Genomic DNA, 16,538 nt, shown 5'->3' with positions numbered 1-16,538 from the left:
TGTTGCAGACATTCCACCGAAGTTTGGAATGCTTCTTTCAAGGTCATGGGCAGCAAAAATCAAGGGCACAATGCAGATGGATCTTACATATGGTACCATTCCAGTGTTCGATGAACAAAGGAGGTTGTATCGCGAAACAAGGATGGCCTACATGGTAAGCAGCAAAGAAAAGCCTCAGAATTTTCCTATTTACTCATGTGATACTGGTCTTGGATCAGCTATCCTTTTCAATGAATCAGTTGGAAGAGAATTACAAGATAAACCTGCAGAAAATCAGAGTCAAGAAGGGCAGCAAGGAGATGAAAGGGACATCATGGGCTGTTGGTCATTGTACTTTGATGGATCAGCAGGAAAAGAAGGGGCAGGAGCTGGGATTTGGATCACTAGTCCAACTGAAGAAAGTAAGTTTCTCTCATACAAATTAAACTTTGATTGTACCAACAATATGGCTGAGTACGAATCTCTAGTTTTAGGTTTGGAAGCCTTGATAAAGTTGAAAGCCAAAAATATTGCTGTTTATGGAGATTCTGAATTAGTAATTAAACAAGTAGAAGGTACATATCAAACTAAGGATGCAAGGATGAGAGTATACAGAAATTTAGTGTTGGAAATGTTGGAGAAATTTCAATCTTATTCCTTCAGCATCAAAACCAGAGATCAAAACTCTATTGCAGATTCTCTTGCTGTTTCAGCCAGTCTCTTTATTATTCCTAAGCATTCTTCTGAAAGCTATGAAGTGGAGGTTCGCCATAGACCAGTCATACCAGATAATATCACAAATTGGCAAGTTTTTGAGGATGATCAGCAGGTAAGGAACTTCATTGAATTAAAAGAAGAGTTTGAGCACAATCAGATAGATCAGTAGAATATGTTAATAGAGTCAAAGGAAAGTTTTGAAGTCTTACAGTTACAAAAAAACTTAATCCCTAAAGGCCTCATTCCCCTTGAAAAATTATTTGATCAAAATGATGTGTTCAAAGCACCAAGACTAAAAGCTAATGAAGAGGAAGTAGAAAACTGCAACTTAGGTGACTCAATTGTGCCTAAAATAGTCAAGATTTCCAAATTCCTTTCAGCTGATATGAAGACTAAATATGTTGAGATGATGAAAAGATTCATTGATGTTTTTGCATGGAGCTATGCTGACTTGAAACAATATGACTCTTCAATAATACAACATACCATTCCTATTAAGCAGAATGAGAAGCCTTTTAAGCAGAAGCTAAGAAGAATTAATCCTCTTCTGATGCCGTTGATTGAAAAAGAAGTGAAAAAGCTTTTTGATGCTAAGATTATTGTCCCAATCAGATTCTCAAATTGGCTTGCTAACTTGGTACCAGTCAGAAAAAAGAATGGAGAAATCAGAATTTGTATAGACTTCAGGTAAACAAAGCTTCATTGAAGGATAATTACCCTCTCCCAAAATGGATTTCATTCTATAGAACATTGTTGGTTCACAAAGGATGTCTATGCTTGATGGCTTCTCAGGGTACAATCAGATTCTTGTCCACCCAGATGATCAGGAGAAGACAACTTTCACTACACCATGGGGAACATTCATGTATGCAAAAATGCCCTTTGGCCTCATGAATGCAGGAGCAACTTTCCAGAGAGCAATGGATATTGCTTTTGCTGAAGAAAAGGACAAATCAGTGGTGGTTTATCTTGATGATATCATTGTTTTTTCAAAAAGAGAAGAAGACCACTTAAAACACCTTGAAAGGGTCTTACTGAAGTGTAGGAGGTTTGGTATTTCTTTAAACCCAACCAAAAGTATTTTTGCTTTAACTTCAGGCAAACTGCTTGGTCATATTATTTCTGAGGAAGGAATTAGGATTGATCCTAATAGAGTTAGTGCAATTCAAAGGTTAGATTTACCAAGGAGTAAGAAGGAGATTCAATCCTTTCTTGGGAAAGTTAATTTTGTTAGAAGATTCATTCCCAAATTTGCTGAAGTGGTCAAGAACATAACAAAGATGTTAAAGAAAGGAGCAGATTTTAAATGGACAGCTGAAGCAAAGAAATCATTTGAAGAGATCAAGAAGGCACTTACTCAAGCACCAGTCCTCACCAACCTGGATTTTACTAAGGAGTTTCTGATCTTCACATTCGCTTCTGAAGATACAATTGCTGGAGTTTTATTACAAAAAGGAAGTCAAGGTACTGAACAACCCATTTCTTTCTTTAGAAAGACATTGGCAAATGTTGAATTGAAATATAATATCTTAGAGAAACAAGCCTATGCATTGGTGAAAGCAATTAAGGATTTCATAATTTATGTTTTGCACTCTCACATTGTTGCATATGTGCCAAATGCTGTTATAAAAGATATTCTTACACAAGCTGATCCAGATGGAAAAAGGGGAAAGTGGATAGCAAAATTGTTGGAGTATGACATTGAGATCAAACCCACCAAGTTGGTGAAGGGTCAAGGCCTAGCTAAAATGTTGACTTAGTCAAATCTGGACTGTATTGATATTAATTTAAGCACAGAAATCTCAGAAATTTCTGAAAATGAGGAGGAAGTGGTCCAAATAAATGAAAAATTCTTGATCTCAGAATGGTACAAGGATATAGCATTTGTTTTGCAGCATAACAAAGCTCCTGATAATATTTCAAAATCCAAAGCTCGGTTTACCAAGTTGAAATCTCTCAGATATTTTGTGTATGACCAAAATCAGTTTTGGAAAGATGCAGGAGGAATATTATTAAACTGTCTCATTGAAGAAGAAGCTGATAAAGTAATTGATGAGTTTCATAAAGGGGATTGTGGAGGACATCACTACTGGAAAGCCACTGCAAACAAGGTTTTGAGAGCTGGCTATTTTTGGCCAACTATGTTTAGAGATATTTATAAAAATATAGCCACATGCCATGAATGTCAAGTGTTTGAAGGAAAGAGAAAGCTCATGCCAATGCCCTTGGTTCCTATTTATGTTGAAGCACCTTTCCAGCAGTGGGGATTAGATTTTATAGGGGAAATCCATCCTCCCTCATCAGGACAGCATCGCTGGATTCTCACAGCCACCGATTACTTTACAAAATGGATAGAGGCAATACCCACAAGGCAAGCAAATGATTCAGTGATTATTTCTTTCTTAGAAAATAATATATTATCAAGATTTGGTTGTCCAATCAAGATCATTACAGATAATGCTCAAGCTTTCAAGTCCAAAAGAATGATTAATTTTTGTCATCAGTATCACATCTCCCTGGGACATTCCACTGCTTATTATCCACAGGGAAATGGTCTGGCTGAGTCTTCAAACAAGAGTCTTGTGAGAATCATTAAGAAGCTGCTGCAAGAAAATAAAAAGGCTTGGCATTTGAAACTGAAATATGCCTTGTGGGCTGACCGAATTTGCACAAAGAGGTCCATTGGAACATCACCATATGAGCTTGTATATGGGGCAGAGGCTATATTTCCAACATCCCTCGGAGTACCAGTAATGAAACTGATTCAAGGATTAGAAGAGGAACCAAATGCTGTACAACGAAGGATCAATCAGCTAATAGCTTTGCAGGAGAAAAGGAATGAGGTGTTTGACAATCATCAACAAAACCAGAACAGGATCAAGAGAGCATTTGACAAAAAGATCAAAGAAGTTACATTCCAGATTCATGATAAAGTCCTGAAATGGGAAGCTAGAATTGAAGAGAAAGGTAAACATGGTAAATTTGAAAATTTGTGGAAAGGGCCATATCAAATTTCTGCTTTCCATGGGAATAACACCTACATTCTACAGGAGGTTGATGGAACACCATATGCTGGAGGACCTGTTAATGGCAGGTTCCTAAAGCATTACAATTGATTGAATCTTTGCCAAGTGTCTCACAAACATTGTATATAACCGTTTTATTAGTCTTTCTTTGTTGAAAATAAATGACAAGCTGAACAGGAAGCTCAAGCCCGAGGTGAAGGCCCACAAAGCTAGAAAGGGATGCTTGTCAACTCTGTTTATGTTTTCAGAAATTGGATAAAGCACTGGACCTACGAGTTCTTAGTGTACTACAGGAGCACACTATCCCAAGTGGAGCCACTGTTATCACTTAGAACTAAAAATTTGATGTATGTCAATTTCTATCCTAGTCCGATGACAAAGGTCTGTGTTAAGTTGATTTCGTTTTTTTTTCCCTCACTTAGGATTTGGAGTTTTAAAAAGTTTTTAACTCGAACCATACTCAATTCCCATTGGTTCTCCTCCACCATCATTGTTCTATAGTCATATCTTGTCTTATCTGAGTCACCATGTCTTTTAGTAATTTCGCAGCGTAATCCCATTCGCCAGTTTCGCAGCGCAATCATGGATAAACGTTTTCGCAGCGCATCATGATTAGGCCGTTTCGCAACGCATCATGAAAATTTAAAACTAAGAGCGCTGCGAAATCATGGATTCGTGCATTTTGCAGCGAATCTTTCCCGAAATGTCAAGTCCGTTGGGTGAGTCATCAGTTATGTCCTCTCATGTTAGTTTATGTACCTCTCGTATCACGTTTGAACGCTCATTTGCCACTATCACCACCACTAGATCTGTTGATATGCACTGAGTATCATTCCCAAGGAATTTTACTGTGCATAAGCCTTAATGATGGTCGTAAGTGCTACATGAGTGACAAATCTGCCCGATTATGTATTGAAAGGTTTTAAATGAAAGAGTTTAAATTTCAAGCGAGGCTGATAATCAAGCGAGGCTGTTAATCAAGCGAGGCTGAATTAAAAAGGAGCTGAATCAAGATTTCAACCGGAGCTGTTAGTCTTTGTATGTGAAGATCTCGAAGAAAGAATGGAGAAAAAAGAGCACAGATTCGATAAATGTCAGAGGACTGAACCTGAGGGCCTGGACATAACGCTGAGAGATGAAGGAGTGAAGAAAGCGTTTAAAGGTGCCGGGTGCTGGAACTTTTGCAAAAAGCTACAAGGAGGACATGCGCAGGTAACTAAAGAATTTGCGCTAAACTTCACTGGTTTAAATTCAAAGGTAGCCATGTTAGAAGTGCAGGTTTCTCCAGAAGCAATATCTGCTGTGACAGAGATCCCAAGAGGACGAGAGGAATGGTTTAAGAATTTCAAATTTGACCTGAATCCTTGTAAGGAGTTTTTAAAGGATGCATATGTAAATGAAGATTTAACTAAAGCAGTGCCCAGGAGTTATGTCAAGGAACATTATGCTCTTCTACTCACCTGCATACAGAAATATTTAACCTGTGAAGGAAGGTACAACAAAGTTTATTCTTACCACTTCAAACTGCTTTTGCATTTCACAGGAAAAGTCTCCATAGACCTTCCTTTTTATTTGTTTCGCAGCTTAAGTAAGATGTGTGATAAGGTGCAGTTAAGGAAAGGGGACTGTGAAACCTCTTTGTTTCATCATGGTTTGATCAAGCTGCTAATTTTAGATGGCCTCCAAAAGATAGACAGAGACTAGAATTCTTTTATTTTCATGGCTGGATTCCAAAGCAAGACTGGCCTCACTCCACAGCCAGCCAGAGAATTTACAATAGCTGAGCTCCAAAAAGAAGCAAGAGCTAAAAGGGTTCCAAAGTCACAGCTAAGAAAACCAGTGAAGCCACTAATCATTCAAGATCAACCTAAGAAAACAACAAAGGAAAAAACTCATGATAAGAAGACTATACCTGAAACAAGCACATCTGAAGCAGTCTCAAGGGTAAGGAAAAGAAGCCAGATAAATAAGGAAAAAGGTAAAGCCATAGCAGTTGAAGAGAGCCCAGTGTCTAAGGCAAGTTTGAATGATTTATTACAGGCCATTGAATTTGAGCAGTCTGAAACAGTCCAAATTGATTTGACACAGTCAGAGCAACAAGGTACCAAGAAGTCTAAGGCCTCAAAAAGGCTTAAATTCGATGAGCCAGCTGAAGAATTCATTTTTAAACCCAGAAGACCTATAACAAGGAAATTCCAACAAGTAAAGGAAGCACTGCCAAGAACAGAGGAAACAGGGAAAGGAATGCAAAGGGATACAAACAAAACAGTCATCACATCTCAAGGAGATAATATAGCAATCATAAAGAGTCAATTAGAAGTAGCTAAATATGAGATTGCTAAATTGAAGAAAGCTGCTAGAAAACGTGCAGTCATATACGCAAAGTATCGTAAAGCTCTATGGAAAGGGAGTGAAACCCTAGAAAACCAGTTGAATTCAGTGGTTGATGGCCATTCTCAATTTCACACATGGACAGTACCAGCAATCAGAGAAGCCAGGTACATCAGAAGAATCAATATGCAACTGAGAGCTGGGAATAAAGCTATGAAGAAACAAATTGAAGATCTGAAGGCACAGCTAGGTCAGCTACCTGCTAAATGAGTTTTGAGGCCAAGTAAGATTTTGTTTAAATTTTTGACAAATTTGCTTGACTTTATCTTTTTGAGGAAACATAAATCCCTGTGCGACATGTGTAAAGTTTAAAGAAGTTTTGGGCAATCAAATACTCGGCTAATAAGGGTCTCAGGGCAAAAGCAAGCTGTTTTTTAAAGAAAAAACTCAGCAGTTTCGTAGCGCGCTACGAAACTGCTGTAGGTGATGATTTTAACGCAAACAGGCAGTTTTGAGTTATGAGCGGGAATTTTGAAAGGGAAACGCCTAAAGGGTGTGCAAAACATCAGCTGGAGCAACAATAGTCACTTAGATCAAGACATGTGGATGCTTAAAAAAGGTGGAATATTTCAACCCAAGTTTAAAATTTCTGTTGTAAAGCCCTTTTATCACCGTTCAAGAGGTATCAAACGATTTGCATACAAGGAACTTTTGCCTACACACATGTTCATCGATGAAGCTTACAACGCATCAAGCAACGTGGCAGTTTTCCATGTTTTGGGTTATTAAAGGCTAGAAGACATGCTTCTATACATTCGAACTTTTTGAGGAAAACTGAAGCCGAGAAGCGAGGGAAATATCCTAATACTTCTGAGCAGTTAAAAGATTCAGCGTTCAAGGTCAATATGGGGCATTAAACATCCAGCTCACCCAAATCGAAAGAAGACCAGGTGTCAAAGAACAAGGAGAAGCCATTATGCATGGAAAATGGAGTCAGAGTCATAGTTAATTTAGAACTCTTAAAAAACTCCAGACAACACTTTATTTTATTTATTAGTTAGTTAAATAGTTGATAGGTGTCATTAGAGGTAGTTATCGAATTCCCCTCATGCTGGAGGAGGAAGCTCGAATCAGTTAGAATAAGGACTCTATATATAGCTGAAACAACAATGTAATGAGGGTTGGGAAATTTTATAACAGAGTATTGTTTTGGCTTATGTAAAGACAGAGTTTCAGTAATATAATTTGGCTGCTTTACTTCTCAGGATTCATGAAGGATTTCTATGTTCAGAATGTGTGATTTTATCCTTTCCTTAATGTCTTTTACAGTTGCATAGATGTATAATCACTCAGAATTCACTGATTGTGCTCTGATTTCCTATATGCATTTATGAGCTGTGGTTCCATATGTGTTATGTTCTTAATACTCAAATGCTGAATGCCCTGACTTCTATGTAAAGGCAGTATCATTTTTTACTGAGGTGTTGTTGACCCCATAGGCCCAATGGAAATTTGATTAATGTCTTTCCAGCATCCATATTTATTACAGATATATCACAAAGAGTTAGCCATCTTATCTTAAGTAAAAATCATTAACCCATTTAGAGAGAGCCCTCTCAGGATGAGGAGGCTAAGCCTCAACCTAAAGTAGGTCTGAAATAGTTACTTGAAGTCTTCCTGGTCAGCAGCCTTCCAGGGCCTGATTTTGAGATAACAGCTTGCATGCCTCAATGGCAAGTTTCTCACTTCCAGCGACAGGTTTACATCAATGGCCTTCGACCGAAAGATTTTGCGTGGTGTTCAACGCCAAGTCCTTTATTCACACCACGTGAATTGTACTGCAGTACCTTGAGGGTCATTATCATTATCAGTGATTCCTCTTGCGCTTGTTAATAGTTTACATCATTGACTGGTAATCAAGCGATGTCTTTCCATGTTCAACTTCAAAACATTTCTCACATGGATCGACTTGTACTTCGAGTGAAGATCGGACGAGATTGAAGACCCCGGATCTAGTTTCATCCATCCGGGCTGCAATATATATTCAGGGAAATAAAGACATTAAATGTACATCATTGCCGCACAGATAATCATCCACTCAAAAGGATGATGGCTCTATCAGAATCATCAGTCTACACTCAGACGATTGTCTGTCCTATGTACATGAAAATGAATTTATAAAGATGAGCATGGGAATGCCCGCCTCAGCTAGATCATGAAAATATTATGAAGATAATGTATTGTATTGTATCTTATTACAGGTCTTCTCCCAGCATTGAAAGAACTTCAGATCCTCATAATAAAGCATTTCACCCGACACCAAAAGGTTAACGACCTCATACTTTAGGGGGAAACTATTATAGACATTTTTGTGCCCTACAAACCCAAGCATGAAATGTTCATAAACCAAGGGATCCTAAGTCCCTAAAAGTGTTGTTCTAACCCCTAAAGGAACAAGGTCAACAGATTACAGCTTCTCCCAGAAGTTCTCCATGAGAAACTACTCAGAATTGGTCAAAACAGGATCATTGCAGCTGCTCCACTGGCTAAGTGTGTTGCATCTCACCTAAGTACACTGTGAGGGTGCGTTGCATTTCAAAAGTCCCTTCTGTGGGGTGCGATGGGCGAGAAATGACAAATGGCAGTGTCATTCTGCGAGGTGGAGAGGCAATGGAAGCTTCCAAAATCTTCTCCTGTGACACTTGCCTCACTGAATTCGACCAAGGATGAGTAAGAGGCCCTCAGTCTCCAAGTGGAAGCAAGAATTGTCAGAGAGAAGACACTAATCAAATCACAAGCTGACTCATCCCCTTACATATATATATATATATATATATATATATATATATATATATATATATATATATATATATATATATATATATATATATATATATATGGATCCCTCATCCCAGAGATCCAGAGGCTGGAATTTTGCATATTGTAAGGAATTGCTATTGGTTTCTAGAGACAAACGTCAGATTGTTGGGTGATCTAAGCTTTGTTTGAGGTGAAGAGGGGCTTCTTTGCTGGGAGGTTGATGCTGGGTCAGAACAACTGGTTGTAACTCCTCCTGGATCTTTTCTTGTTTATCAATAAAAGCTATTTGAGTTTTCCTCCATGCTTTTGTATCATTGATGCTTGTTACATTTGTATGGTTAACTTAAATCAGATCCTAAGTTGTTTATGAATATAGATCCATGTCTTTGTATAGTGTTCTTCTTCTGTGATCTTACAGGTACTTTGTGAAGCTGGGCGTGCAAGGGAGCAGGTAGCTGAGGACTATCAAAGAAGAGAGGGATCGAATCGAAGGATTAGCACAAGACAGAGGTTGGTCTTTCTGTTCCTCTCTATCTATAATTCATAAAGGAAAAACAGAAGTAGTTTTTCTCTGTTTGTTTCTAAGGCAGCTGTCACACCTTAGTGGGATAGAGCAGTTCTAAATAGACACTTTTCCCTGTAACAATGTATTCAGCCTCTGCTGAGCTAAGTGCAACTGACCTCTGTTTCCTGCTATACCAGGAAATTGCAACTGAACCAAGGTTGAAGATTCCTCTAGAAGTGCTCTTCCTGTCTGATGGAATCCCTGCCCAATCCGCATCTATGAAGCCATGACGCTTCACTCCCTTTGTCCATATGTACCACAATCCAAACTGAGATGTGCCTTTGAGGTATCTCAGCACATGCTTCGCTGCCTTCCAAAATAGCTTGGTAGGCTGAACCATAGCTTGACTCAGCTGGTTCACCACAAAGCATAAGTCGGGTCATGTGTTCATCAGATACATAAGTGAACCCACCAGCTGCCGATAAACAGTCGCAGCTACTACCTCACCTGAAGTAGCATCCTCCTTCCTCCAGTTCCCAGCCAGAGGAGTCTGCATGGGCTTTCACTTCTTCATGTGAAAGCGCCTGAGTATCTCATTGGCATACTTGCCTTGAGACACAAATACTTCATCATCTTTCTGCCACACCTCCATGCCTAGAAAGTAGTGCATAAGACCCATGTATTTCATTTTGAACTCTCTTGCAAGGTCCTCCTTGCAAGACTGGATCAAATGATCATCACCTGTCAAAATCAGATCATAGAAATAAAGAATAATGATCAATGGCTTACCTTCTACCATGATGTGGTAAAGGTTCACATCTGCTTCACTCTTGGTGAAGCCCAACCCGGTGAAATAGCTGTCGATCCTAGTGTACCAAGCACGGGGTGCTTGCTTCAGCCCATACAAATCCCTCTTGAGTCGGCACACATGCAACTCACGATCGAAGGTCTCGAAACCCTCTGGCTACTCAATGTACACCTCTTCATCAATCTTCCCATTGAGGAATGTTGTCTTCACGTACATCTGATGGATCTTCCAACCCATCTGAGCTGATAGTGCCAACATCGATTTGATAGATGAGTACCTTGTTACAGGAGCAAAGGTCTCATCATATTCAATCCCTTCGACCTGTGAGAAACCATGGGCAACAAACCTTGCCTTATGTTTCTCAACACTCCCATTAGCTACTTGCTTTACCTTGTAAATCCATCTGGAACTCAACACTGACTTGCCTTGAGGTCTTGGGACAACATCCCACACACTGTTCTAAATGATAGAGTCGTACTCCTCTACCATTGCATCAGCCTAGAACTGTTGCTACACTGGCTCCTCGAATGAAGAAGGTTCAGTATGTACACAATCCCCAACCAGGGCCATTTACCCAGTGTACCGCTCAGGTGACCTCCTCTGTATGTGTTGAGAAGATGGCTGTCCCAAATTCTCCCACACATCTAGCATCAACCTGTCAGCTTCCCTTGAGCATTTCCGCCCATCTCTAGAAGTCTCAGCATGAGTGGATGTCTCCACTCCCAGATCCTCTGCATGCGGCTGCTCTGCATCAATCTGAGGCTCCTCCTCCTTAGGAACTGAAAGTTCCTCCTCTGCATGCAACTTGAGCTCCCTCTCAAGTGATAATCGCATGGATTTTTGCTCATTGAACTTCAGATCCCTGCGTACCATTGTCCTCTGATTGGTAGGTAGGTACACCCGATAGTTGTGGGGTGTATCCGTGTACCCCACAAGTATTCCCAACTCAACTGTTGGATCCAGCTTCTTCCGGGCATCTTTGGTCACATGACAATAAAAAAATGATCCAAAGATTCTGAAATGACTCACATCTGGTCGCTTCCCAGAAAAGGCCTACATAGGTGTCTTCATTCTCAGTATACGGTGCGGGATTCTTTTCTGCAAGTATACTGTTGTATTGCATGCCTCAGCCCACAAATTCAGTGGTAGGATTTGGTCATGCAACATCACTCGAGTTGCTCCCACAATCGATCTGTTCTTCCTTTCGGCCACCCCATTCCACTGTGGGTTATGGGGTGTCATGAATTCCTGTTTAATCCATTCTACAATGTAGAAGTCTTTAAACTTTTGGGAGACATACTCTCCACCATTTTCGCTACACAAGGTTTTTATTTTCTTTCCAGGTTCTTTCTCTGCCAAGGCTTTAAACTCACAAAACCTCAAGAAGGTCTAATCCTTCTTTTTCATAAAGTAGATCCAACATTTGCGAGAAAAATCATCAATAAAAATAACATAGTACCTTTGTTTATAGGTGGAGGCTGTAGAGAAAGGTCCACAAAGGAAGATTTCACATAATTACCCAAGGTACAACCTTTGCATGTATTCGTCTGCTCCAATTTTCCCTTGGGAAGTCCAGTAGAAATTTTTTGCATGATCTTCAGGGCTCCATGGTGCAAGTGGCCCAATCTTCTATGCCATAGCTCGCCAACATCTTGGCTCTGCACCATCTCAGCTTTGGAACTCAATGCAGCACATTCGTCTACCTCCAGCTTGTAGAGATTCTTTACTCGAATCCCAATTCGCATGGTCTATCCAGTACCGATATGCCTCAGGAATACCTTTCCTTTACTAAAGACTACAACATAGCCTTTATCTTCTCGCATAGAAACAGACACAAGATTCTTCTTCAAACCTGGTACATACTTTACATTAGTTAGGATGAGGGGAGCTCCATGCTCCCTCTGAAACACAACCGTACCTTCACCTAAAACACGGTACTTTCCATCATCACCCATATTGATCCGCATCTGGAGATCCTTCTCCTCCAAGGTACTGAAAAGATTATTGTCACCTGACATGTGGAATGAAGCTCAACTGTCCAGGTACCACACACATCCCACCATGGATGAAACCATGCATGTGATAAGAGAGAAACCCAATTCAAACTCTTAGGCCAGTGCCTCACCATCAGATCCCTTTGAGGATCCCTTCTTGGATTTCTTATGTGGATAACTCGTAGCATAATGGCCCACTTCATGATAATGAAAGCATCACACTTTCAATTTGTCAAAATTCTTCCCACCATTGGAAGAACCGGATTTGGGATGGGACGCCTTCCCTTTCCCTTTCCTCGCCTTATTCGCTAAGTCTAGATTTTCCACATCATGTTGCCTTGATGAGGATCCATCTCTGGTGCTTCTTCTTATCTCCTCCTGCATTAGATCCGACCAAAGTCATTCCCAATTTGGTAATTTTTCTCTTCCATTAATCGAGTCTTGGTAGCTATGCCATCTCTTAGAAAGACAGAGGAGTGCAAGATTCACCATGTCATCATCAACAGTCGTGATCCCTACACTTCCAAGCTCATCCCTGCAGGTGGTGAGCTTGTTCAGATATGTAGAGATCGCGTTGCCCTTTTCACAATTGATTTTCCAAATCTTGTCTTTTAGCGCCAACTTCCTCTGATCGCTGTTGTTCTGATATAGATCTTTCAATGTTTTCCACATCAAAAACGGTGTCTCCTTCCCATGGAGACTCGAGACTATGTGGTATCGAACTCCCTCCAGAAGGATTCTCCTTGCTCTAAGCACACATTTCTTCCATTTTGCTAATTGAGTAGCATCAGTTGGCTTGGGGACTTCTTGATCAATGAATTCTTTTAGACTGTTATCCTCTAATACTACTTCCATGCGATCCTTCTAGGCTATATAATTTGAGCTGCCATCAAGGGCATACTCGAGTCTTAAACCACTGAACGCCATTGGTGAAATTGAGATGTGATGAGAACTCGATTTCTATATTCAGGAACCTCAAACTTTGAATTTCTCCCTTCTTGTATACAGTTCTCTCCTTTGATCACCTTTGCTCTGATACCATGTAGAAATTCCTACTGTAGATCAAAAGATTATGCAATATACTAAAGCAAAATACAAGATCTACTTCTACATCAAACTTTGCAGAAGCTTAATCGAATATGAGCAAGATCAATGAGAACACATATAACTGAGAATGAGAAATCAATGACACATAACACATAAGAAATAACCCGGGGAAAGCCTCATCTTAAAACCCCAATCTCTGTATTATCATACAAGTGGAAATATGTTCAAGTTACAAAAATAATAAGCTCTCAAGCTATCTTGCTCTCTCTGTAATCAAACAATACAACTCACAGACTGAATAGACACAGTATATGTCCTCCTGAAGTCCTCCAAGCCTCCTATTTCCTTGCAAAATTTTCCTTGGGGTCCAGTGATGCCACATGTGTGAATTGGCCTCATCACACTCACAAAACTTGAAGAAGTAACTGCGCAATCCTCAAGGAAAGAATTCCTTCTGCATGCAAGGGATATTCACAATGGAATATTCTTGCAACTAATAGTACACTATCCCTCCATTTGATCTCAATTGGGTCTCTGTCTGAATAGACATGCATGAGTTATTTATGAGAGAATATTCAGTTATCTGAAGTGCAACAGTTACATGCATGCATGCATTAACTAACTGAACTCACAATTAATTCAACAAACTCTTTGAATTAATCTAACTGGACTTAACTCAGTTAACTAAGCCAACTGATTACAACTCGAATTACAACTCATCCTTATCTCTTTAACTGATGGATAAATTCCTCAATTAATGGAGAAACTATTGCATGTCCCCACATAGACTTCATGTTTGATTTTCTACAACTAATTAACTCATGGTGAATTAATTAATTATTTTACAAACAGATGCTAAGATCAAATTCGAATTTTACTTCTCTATTTTAGTTCAAGGACTAACTAAAATAGGAAGGTATCCCGAAATGCTATTTATATCAGTACTAGATTTAGCACTTCTATATTTAGAATTTCTTGTTGCTATTTTCAACAAACCTCCCAAGGTTTTAGGGAGAACAATATTATCCTAGTGAAGCCAAAGAAGAACAACTTCACCTTTGGACCTCACACATAGAAAACGACCACATACTTTCTTGATAGATTCAATGATCCTTTTGGTAACATATGTGAGTGCCATCCAGTATACAGTGACGACTTCAAGAACAAATTTGATCAGGACCAAAGTTCCTGCACGAGAAAGCCATTTGTAGCTTCAATGTTTTAACCTATTTTCCACCTTAGCTAGCAGCCATAACCAATTAACATTTTTGTATATATTATGCTTTTAGTGAAAAAGAGGATAAAACACTAAAGCTACAAATGGCTTTCTCATGCAGGAAGGTTGGTCTTGATCATATCTGATCTTGAAGAAATCCCTGTATACTGGATGGCACTCACATAGGTTACCAAAGGGATCATTGAATCTCCTAAATATTTTAAATTGCCCTGGAATGATTTAACTATGAAAGGAAAAAGAGTTTGTGCCCTAAGAACTTATTCACGAGACATAATAGAATGGGAGAGAGTGGACTTCTGAACATTAATGACCATGCCATTTGCTTTCTAGAATAAATCAACGACATATTTGATAACATCCAGGTCCTTACACAATCCATTATATACAATTAAGATGTCATCCATGAAAGGAAGGTGCGTAATAAAAAATTTGTTAGCAACCTCAATCCCCTTGGGATCACCCTATCTTCTAGATGCTAATAAAAGTATACTAAGACCTTCTGCAACTAGGAGAAAAAGGAGGGAGAATAGGAGAAAACCTTGTCTCAAGCCTCTTTGTGCATGGAAGAGAGGTAATGCCAATCTGTTTATCAAGACAATACAAGATGTGAATGTCACACAAATCATGACCTAATTAATGAAAGGAATTTCAAACCATAAATGGGTGAGAAACATATGAATGTAAACCTAGTTAACCAGGTCATAGGATTTTGATAGATCTATTTTTCCACGATCCCTTTTATTTTTAACATATTCTTACTATGAAGTCCCTCTTGTGCCAAAACAATGACTTCATGAATCTAGTGCTCCTCCAAAGAACCAAATTGCTCTCTTGAAACATTTATGAAAAGTATAGGTATGATACTATTGACTATTATTTTCACTATGATTTTGTAGATACAGTTTCACATAGAAATAGGCTTGTATTCATCAAAATATTGGGTGTCATTAGTCTTGGGAATAAGAGTAATGAATTTCAAGTTGAGAGGATAATAGATTCTTCCATTTTGATGAGAATCCTCCACAACTTGAATCAAATCATCCCCTAGCAGATTGAAGAGCCCATATAAAATTCAATTGTCCATCTGTCTGGGCCTGAACACTCATCCTTTTGCATTCCTGATCCGAACTTAAACTGGAACAAAAAAATTATAGACATAACCATAGATACAAAGATGCAACAAAAATAACACTTCATTTCATTAATATAAAAATACTGAAATATGCTTACAAATAGAATCGAAATAAACTAGCTCGGGCGATGGTAGCTTATCTCTGAGAAGAGATGTGGTGGCTACATGCCTCTCAAATTTGTTACAATGAGGCTCAAGGGATTATTTATTATTGAAAAACAAGGGAAAACCATAAACAACCAAAACCCTAAACCCAGGAGGTGGAACACCAGGAGTTTGTGGGCCCCGTTGGGGTTAGTTGGGCAACCAACTTCCCGGGGTGATAACTTGGTCATATTATTTTTGTTTGGCGAGTACGATAACTTGGAAATTTCTCTCTGAGTACTATAGGATTTGTGCCTACGGGCATGGGCTTGATGCAGACCTCAAAAAAATGCCGTTTAGGGGGTCAAAACTGCTCCGGAAGTTTAGGATCCGAAAAATGCTAAAAATAGTAAATGTTGCAATAAACAATAAAAAAAGGAAATCAACTGGAGCTCTAGGTGGAATAGGTGGGTGGCCACCAATATCCACCTGGATCATTCCTCCCTCCTTAGGATTCAATGGTCCCCATTGTGTGCAGAGCCTCAATGAGGTGAGGAAATTTGTGTTGAACCACTTTCCATGGTGAAGGAGTTGGCTTGCTTTGACAACTCGATATAGATGGATCCTCTATTGGCGAGTGTTCTTGAGCTGTGTATCCATGATTTGATTAGTTGTGGCCTGTTCCATGCAGTCTAAGTTTAGATATGTTGATGTGAGTTGTTCTACAATGTCAAATGTGTCCAACAATAGTGGAAAGTATGACCGAAGGTGGTCTACATTGAACCCTAGGTGCATACCAAGGAACGGTGGAATTCTGAGCTCGAAGGAATTGTCCCCTACAACCTTAGTGATGGTGTA

Source organism: Pinus tabuliformis, chromosome 6, assembly GCF_031772625.1.
Source record: "Pinus tabuliformis cultivar Carrire ecotype Pingquan chromosome 6, CPIR1, whole genome shotgun sequence".
In the NCBI taxonomy this organism is placed as follows: domain Eukaryota; kingdom Viridiplantae; phylum Streptophyta; class Pinopsida; order Pinales; family Pinaceae; genus Pinus; species Pinus tabuliformis.
This window is presented reverse-complemented; position numbering follows the sequence as displayed.